Consider the following 7816-nt stretch of genomic DNA (forward strand, 5'->3'; position numbering starts at 1 on the left):
CCTCTCCTCTCTTCTCCCTCTCTCTCCCACATTAGCATCCTCTCCACTTTGCCAGGTTGCTAATGTATTCAAACCCACAAAGAGCTAAGGAGGGAAGCAACATCAAATGAATAACTTATAGAGAATCACTGCATCATCGCTCACCTGCTAAAAGCTAAAGAAGACCCAACAAAACAACCAACTCCCAGGGGGTCCAGCACCACAGCAGCCTTCCATGTCTGTGTAAAACACTGTTGACAGCAGCCCACCTCCCTCACAGCCTCCAAGAAGCATGAGAAACAAGGCCACTCTGGATGTTTTTGATGCTGAACTTGTTTTCTTTAGGGATGAAGCTGGAGTGTGCAGACTAGGTTGTCCTCAGAGGAGATCGTTGCATCTCCGCTGCCTTCTCTATTTGGTTCAGTTCATTTATTTTTCTTGCCCCCTGGGATTTGCAATATTGGTTTGCCAGGTGTGTCTACAAGACTTGAGTTTTTACCTGTTTTAGCGTGTTTGTGCAGCTATTTTGGAGGCGATGGAGCTTGCTAATGACCAACCCAATAAAACCACTACAGCTGAGATAGCCTGAAAAGTGATGGCTCTATGGACTGTGGTTAACCACAGTTTCAGATGAGCATGACGATTAAAATGGTTTTGTTTAGAATTAGACTGGACAAAGCAAGCCAGCTGCAAGAATCAGATTCATATGACTGGCAAGTCTGCAGAGTGACTGTCTCACAAGCTGGTGGTGCATCCTTAAAATGTACTTCATTACATTACATCCCTCTCCATCTGTTAGTCCTGGAGAAACTCATCTGTTTTCACTTAAAAGATGAACAATTTAAAGTTTGACTCTTTCTCCTTTGGCTTGGTCATGACTCCAAAGCCAAAACTATATCTTATTTAGTCAAAGGGAATCTATAAATATACGATTATGCTCCTTCTCGCATCACCACCCACTAGCAGAACATGGTGACGATGTCCAACAGTAGCATGTCCAGACCCATTTAAATGGGATGGCCCAGGTGGGACACTTCTTTATGTGGGGGTGGCACCTATGGTTATGCTTTTTGTTTTTTAACTCCATGTTTTTTGTAGACAATGTAAACTCTGTTTAAATGGAATTCATTGAGGTGGCACCTGGGGTGGCCAATCATGTGCATGTGCTACCCCAGGCCACTCCCTGGACATTCCCCTGGTGTCCAATCATGTATTGGTTCGTCACATTGTGGTAAAATACCTGTATTAGCCTGAATTCTCTGCAATAGTGTGATTTTCCATGTTTTTATGACTTGTTCATTTACAAGTTGGCTTTCCGTAACCCTCACAGGATCTAGTGGGCAGAAAAAGTGATGGATGCTTTGTGTTTTCATTCAGCAGGAATCAAAGCCTCTTTCATAAATGTGTTATACTAGCAAGACTGACTGCATCATCGGCAATGGTGTGAACTTTCATAAATTAAGCATTATGGAATCATAAGAGGCATGGTATATAACTTGTGAAGTGCTATACATAAAGCCCTGCGTCCACATGGTCACACAAACCGTTCGATATCACTACCTCACTCCCTCGGGCCCGACGTTAAAGCTGTGGTACATAGTTTGGTACACAAATCTTTCATAATGTGTTATTTTACTCTGGCATTAGTTAAAACCACCAGAAATGTTGACTGATAACTAATATTTGAGGACAAATCATTGGTTTTCATTGTGCTAATTTATACAGAGACAATCAAAACTCAGAAAAGAATCCAACATTTCTATTGTTCTGGTCTGATGACTCCCACTTCGTACAAACACATCACCCCCACATGGTCATTTTTTGTAAACTGGCCAAAACTCCATTCAGTTAAAGGTCAATCACGCCATTGCCGTGATATACGCTTACACAGAGTCCTTTGCCTTCACAACAACCCAATAATTTAACTACCCAATTGATTCTCACGCGTCCATTTATCTACTCGCTCATCTATTCAGTTTGAATTTTCAGCTCGCGGCAGCTGGGTAGCTATCAGCCCAACAGCTAAGGCTAAAAGATTGGCGGTTTTGGTGGTGGGGCTTCATTAGTCTAGACAAGCACAATTCAATTAGATTTCAATTAGTCCGATGGCATAGGTCAGAGGCGCGGTGGGTTCCCCAGTAATTAATCCGCAGAGCCGAGCAGAGCCCAAGCTAAACTGAGCTGAGGCAGGCATGGTGGGGACATCTAGATGGCTGGATGGGGGCACACACACACACACACACACAGTGTGTGAGGGGGGGGGGGGGGGTCTGCCAACAGATCCCGACTGACCTTGATTCACACCACAAACACACACACTCATTTTGGAAAGGAAGGGGGGAGGGATGAGGAGACTGTGATCTGGCACATGCAGACAGATAAACACACACACACACAGCCATAAGAATACTGACAAACACATCAACAAACAAACACACACACACATTTTAAACACACCAAAGCACAGATACCCTCAGGGGGAGAGAGGGGACAGAGGGATGGATTGAAGAGAGGAAAAAAGAGAAAAGATGGATCTGACGGATGGAGTGATGGATGAAGGGAGTGATAGACTAGTCTGACATTCTTTCAGAGGGAATGAAAGAACGAGCAGAAAGACAGATGATGAAAGACTGACAGAGAGATAGTTGGCTATTCATCCATCTGACACAGAAGGGAGGAGGAAGAGGAGATGGAGGGAGCAGGGGAAACAGACAGAGTGTCTCTGCTGTAGTCAACACAGCCTGCTGCCCTGTGCTCTGTCCATCGGCCTGTGGTAATACCGCTCCCACCATCTGCTGTCGTGCACACATGACCACAAAGCCATGTGCATGCACGCAGACAAAGTGCTGCTGGCAGGTTACATCAGCTGCACTAAGTCACATAACAAAGCCCAGAGTCACAGATCAGGATTATACAAGAGATCTGCGACCATTGGTGTCGGCCCGGCAGCCCATGCAGTGCGCTGATGAGAGATTCAAATCGCTTTCATCTGGTGGATAAAAACTCACGAAATGTCTCGCTTCTAATTTGTCAGTTGCACCTTTGTGAATGTGTTTTATAGAGCCTGAAGCAAAAAGACTTCTTGTACACAAAAAGGAAATGGAAATTTAAAAAATATGCGGCGTTAGACTGTCCTTAGGCTGAAGAAGAATAAATATTTCTGCTCATGCTGAGCTCTGTCAGGATAAAGAGATTTGGGTGGAAAATTGGTCTAAAATTAGTTAAGACAACTAAAAATAAAGGAAACCCCTCAAGGACATACACGAGTCACAGCAAAATACCTCTGTACATATCCTGAAATATACATGCAGTGTTTACAGAGACACCAAGTCGTACCATGTGCACAACAAAACAAACGTTTGCTGCTGGATTGAACAGGTCTTCTCTCAGCAGACGGTAGCCCAGACTGTTAGGAGTGCACAAAGGGCATCCTACTGCCTCGTGTGTCTTCACAAGTCATATTTATACACTCATGTACGTGTGTGTGTGTGCGTGTGTGCATGCGTGCGTGCGTGTGTGTGTGTTTAAGGCACAGTGTCATTAAACACAGAGGATCCTGAAACCCAAAAGTGAACCAGCTAATTCCAAGGAGGTGAAAGAAAGGTCATTTCTACACACACACACACACACACACACACACACACACACACACACACACACACACACACACACACACACACACACACACACACACACACACACACACACACACACACACACACACACACACACACACACACACACACACACACACACACACACACAAATCCACAGCAAGTGGTGCAGCAGTCAATCACAATTTGTACGAGCTGGCACATATGGGTGGGGGTGGGTGGGGGGGGGGAGAATTAGGAAGGATTATCTTTGGGGGAGGGGGTGAGGAGACTAAAGTAGAGGTGGCTGAAGCCTCTTTAACAATATCACATAACAGATCAAGAGTGAAAGCAGATGCAACCTTGATGTGTGTGTGTGTGTGTGTGTGTGTGTGTGTGTGTGTGTGTGTGTGTGTGTGTGTGTGTGTGTGTGGCTGTGTATGTGGGTTCTGTATGGCGTTTAAAGCGTGCCACAACCCGTGCACGCGCATTGGGTCCACGGCGCGCGTGTGAACGGGACTCGCGAGCGCAAATATACATGGCAGCGCGCGTGTGAACGGGACTCGCGAGCGGAAATATACATGGCGAGAGGTCATTTGTGCACTGAGAGGGAGCAAACTGTGTCTGTGAGCGCACAAGGATGTGCACAAGTGACAAACCTGCGTGCGCGCGTTGTCAACGAGCACACGGCAGAGGAAAACGTGCGCGCGCGGCAGCCTCTGTGCGCGCTCGGCAGCCTCTCTGCGCGCCCGGTTTCTGACTCCTGCTCGCTCGGCTGTAAGGGCTTTTGGCACTCTGGAGGCGTGGCCTGTGGCAGATCTTCTCTGTCCTCTGACTGGTTAGTTTACCCCGCACTTTACCCTCTATCTATATAAAAAAGTCTAATATTCAGTAGTTGCTGGCATAGCTCAGCTGGGAGAGCGGGTGACTCTTGCCCCGGAGGATCCAGTTTCGAGGCCGGGCAAGGAAAATGCAGTAGATGTCATGTTAATTTTTCTTAATTTCAGGTATTTTACAGTTGTGACCGTTCAACTGTCATTAAACGTCCGAATGTTTGCTGGGCAGTGTTTTAAAAAGTGCACATAAGCTAGATGGTTTTAACCATATAAAATTACATTTTTTGTGATACTGGAAAAATACATACTGAAATAAAACTACTGATTGAAAACTTTATGACTGTGGTTGTACAATATATGACTCACTAATACACTGCAAACTCCCTTAGAGTGGGGCTTCCAGAGAGAGAGAGAGAGAGAGAGAGAGAAAGAGAAAGAGAAAGAGAAAGAGAAAGAGAGAGAGAAGTTCTTGCCTCATTAATGAATTGTTTCTTTTTTCAGTATTTAATTGACAAATTATCCTTTCAAATAATTAATTGATGAGTTACATAATTGTCCATTTCATAAAGAAACTGCATATCAAGCTTTCATTCAGATGACCTTCAACAGTGCAGCACCCTGCTGAGGGACATCCGAGTAAAACCTTGAGATGGCCATTTTCTGTTCACTAACTTGCTTTAGTAAATCCTTACTTTTGTTAAATAAATCAGTTGTTGAACCCCACTCCTCTGTTTGGTCTCCTTTCTTATTACAGCCCACCACTTCCAGTCTGGGTTGTAACAATCTGCAGACAGATTTCTGAGTATCTCCTCCTTTGGTACACAGATCCTCACTGAGCCATGTACTGTGAACAAATAGTTTCTCCATGATATTATCCAGCAAGGTCCCGTTTTTGTCAAAACAAGGGTGAGGTAATGAAAAAATAGAAATATTTCATTAAATTAACATTTAAGTTATTTATATGCATCATTAAAATAAAAAAAACATGTTTTGAAATATATAAAGTGCACCAAACTTTACTCAGTCCATTCAACAATTCGAAATGGACAATTATGAAACTCATCAATTAATTATTTGAAAGGATAATTTGTCAATTAAATACTGAAAAAAATAAACAATTCATTAATGAGGCAAGAACCTCTCTCTCTCTCTCTCTCTCTCTCTCTCTCTCTCTCTCTCTCTCTCTCTCTCTCTCTCTCTCTCTCTCTCTCTCTCTCTCTCTCTCTCTCTCTCTCTCTCTCTCTCTCTCTCTCTCTCTCTCTCTCTCTCTCTCTCTCTCTCTCTCTCTCTCTCTCTCTCTCTCTCTCTCTCTCTCTCTCTCTCTCTCTCTCTCTCTCTCTCTCTCTCTCTCTCTCTCTCTCTCTCTCCTCTCTCTCTCTCTCTCTCTCTCTCTCTCTCTCTCTCTCTCTCTCTCTCTCTCTCTCTCTCTCTCTCTCTCTCTCTCTCTCTCTCTCTCTCTCTCTCCTCTCTCTCTCCTCTCTCTCTCTCTCTCTCTCTGGAAGCCCCACTCTAAGGGAGTTTGCAGTGTATTAGTGAGTCATATATTGTACAACCACAGTCATAAAGTTTTCAATCAGTAGTTTTATTTCAGTATGTATTTTTCCAGTATCACAAAAAATGTAATTTTATATGGTTAAAACCATCTAGCTTATGTGCACTTTTTAAAACACTGCCCAGCAAACATTCGGACGTTTAATGACAGTTGAACGGTCACAACTGTAAAATACCTGAAATTAAGAAAAATTAACATGACGTCTACTACATTTTCCTTGCCCGGGCTCGAACCTGAATCCTCCGGGGCGAGAGTCACCCGCTCTCCCAGCTGAGCTATGCCAGCAACTACTGAACATCAGACTTTTTTATATAGATAGAGGGTAAAGTGAGGGGTGAACTAACCAATCAGAGGACAGACAAGATCTGCCACAGGCCACGCCTCCAGAGTGCCAAAAGCCCTTACCGCCGAGCGAGCAGGAGTCAGAAACCGAGCGCGCAGAGAGGCTGCCGAGCGCGCACAGAGGCTGCCGCGCGCGCACGTTTTCCTCTGCCGTGTGCTCGTTGACAACGCGCGCACGCAGGTTTGTCACTTGTGCACATCCTTGTGCGCTCACAGACAGTTTGCTCCCTCTCAGTGCACAAATGACCTCTCGCCATGTATATTTGCGCTCGCGAGTCCCGTTCACACGCGCGCCGTGGACCCAATGCGCGTGCACGGGTTGTGGCACTCTTTAAACGCCATAGTTCTGTTAGGACACACATTAATCACAAACATTATTTATTATACTTTGTTATATTTAATGAGACTCCTCACAAACACATTTTGGGAGTTTTTGGTTCTTCTGCACATTCGTTTTATATTGGCCAAATAAAAAAAAAAGTTAAAGCTGTCAATTTTTACAATTATAAATGTTTGTAGCGTATCACACACACATGAACACACACCAGAATGTCAGTCTATCAACAGTTTTATTTGCACACACTCACTCCAGCGTTTTAGATGCAAGTCTCTCGTCACCATGATGTAGAGACTCGCGTCTCCTTCTCCTGTGTATAAAAATGCTTGAGCGCTGATTACTATTGTTCTTCATCTGTAACACAAGACAACATCTTGTGACAATCAACGTACAACAGATAAAGACTACATCATGTGTCACAGGCTGTAATGAGAGAATAAAGCCACGATTATGCTTCTTTGTCTGCGTCGGTGCGGAGACGCGCAAAGCCATTATCTGTCCTTGCAAGGGCTCTCCAGCAGGCTCGCAAGGACGGACGAAGTCCAGTCCCCTTTTCTAAACGTCCGTCAAGTGAGACAGAGAATGCAAGCTTGTGATTGGTCAGGACGCTGCTTTCGTCAACAACATTGCCATTGCACCCTCAAAAACATAAAGAAAGCCAAATACATGAGTAAATAACTCATGAAAGAATAAATTTACATTCAAACAAAGCGCGCCATTGTTTTTCTTGTGAAATTCCCAATAAGTTTCATGTGTCACATGACCCTCTTCCTACTGAAAACACAAAAGTTGGATCCAAGATGGCCAACTTCAAAATGGTCACCATGGTCACCAACCATCCTGAAAAGTTGGCCCCCTCACATAAACTAATGTGCCACAAACAGGACGTAATTATCATGAACCATTCCCATTTTATTAAGGTGTATCCATATAATTGGCACACCTGTAATTTATTTCTGAAGCACTTTGCCACTCAGCATAGCAGCTGACCATGCTGCTGTACAAAACAATTAAAACAGAGAAGTAAATAACAATTAAGAGTACAAACAACAGAATCAAAAGACAGTGGCAGTACAATAACACACACCAAATAAGTCACGGCCAAAAGCACTAAACGTTCAACATTAAAAGCCAAAAGCTAAATAAAAAAAAGTGAGCCTTTAGCCTTGATTTAAAC

The 7816-nt window shown here is 44.0% G+C and overlaps 1 protein-coding gene across 2 annotated transcripts in view; it reads right to left on the reverse strand.

Annotated features, from left to right (window-relative positions):
* Window positions 1-7816, reverse strand: part of tle2b (TLE family member 2, transcriptional corepressor b) — a 113129-nt gene that overhangs the window by 91111 nt on the left and 14202 nt on the right. The window lies entirely within an intron of this gene.

This window comes from Nothobranchius furzeri, chromosome 8 (genome assembly GCF_043380555.1).
Source record: "Nothobranchius furzeri strain GRZ-AD chromosome 8, NfurGRZ-RIMD1, whole genome shotgun sequence".
NCBI classification, from domain to species: Eukaryota; Metazoa; Chordata; class Actinopteri; order Cyprinodontiformes; family Nothobranchiidae; genus Nothobranchius; species Nothobranchius furzeri.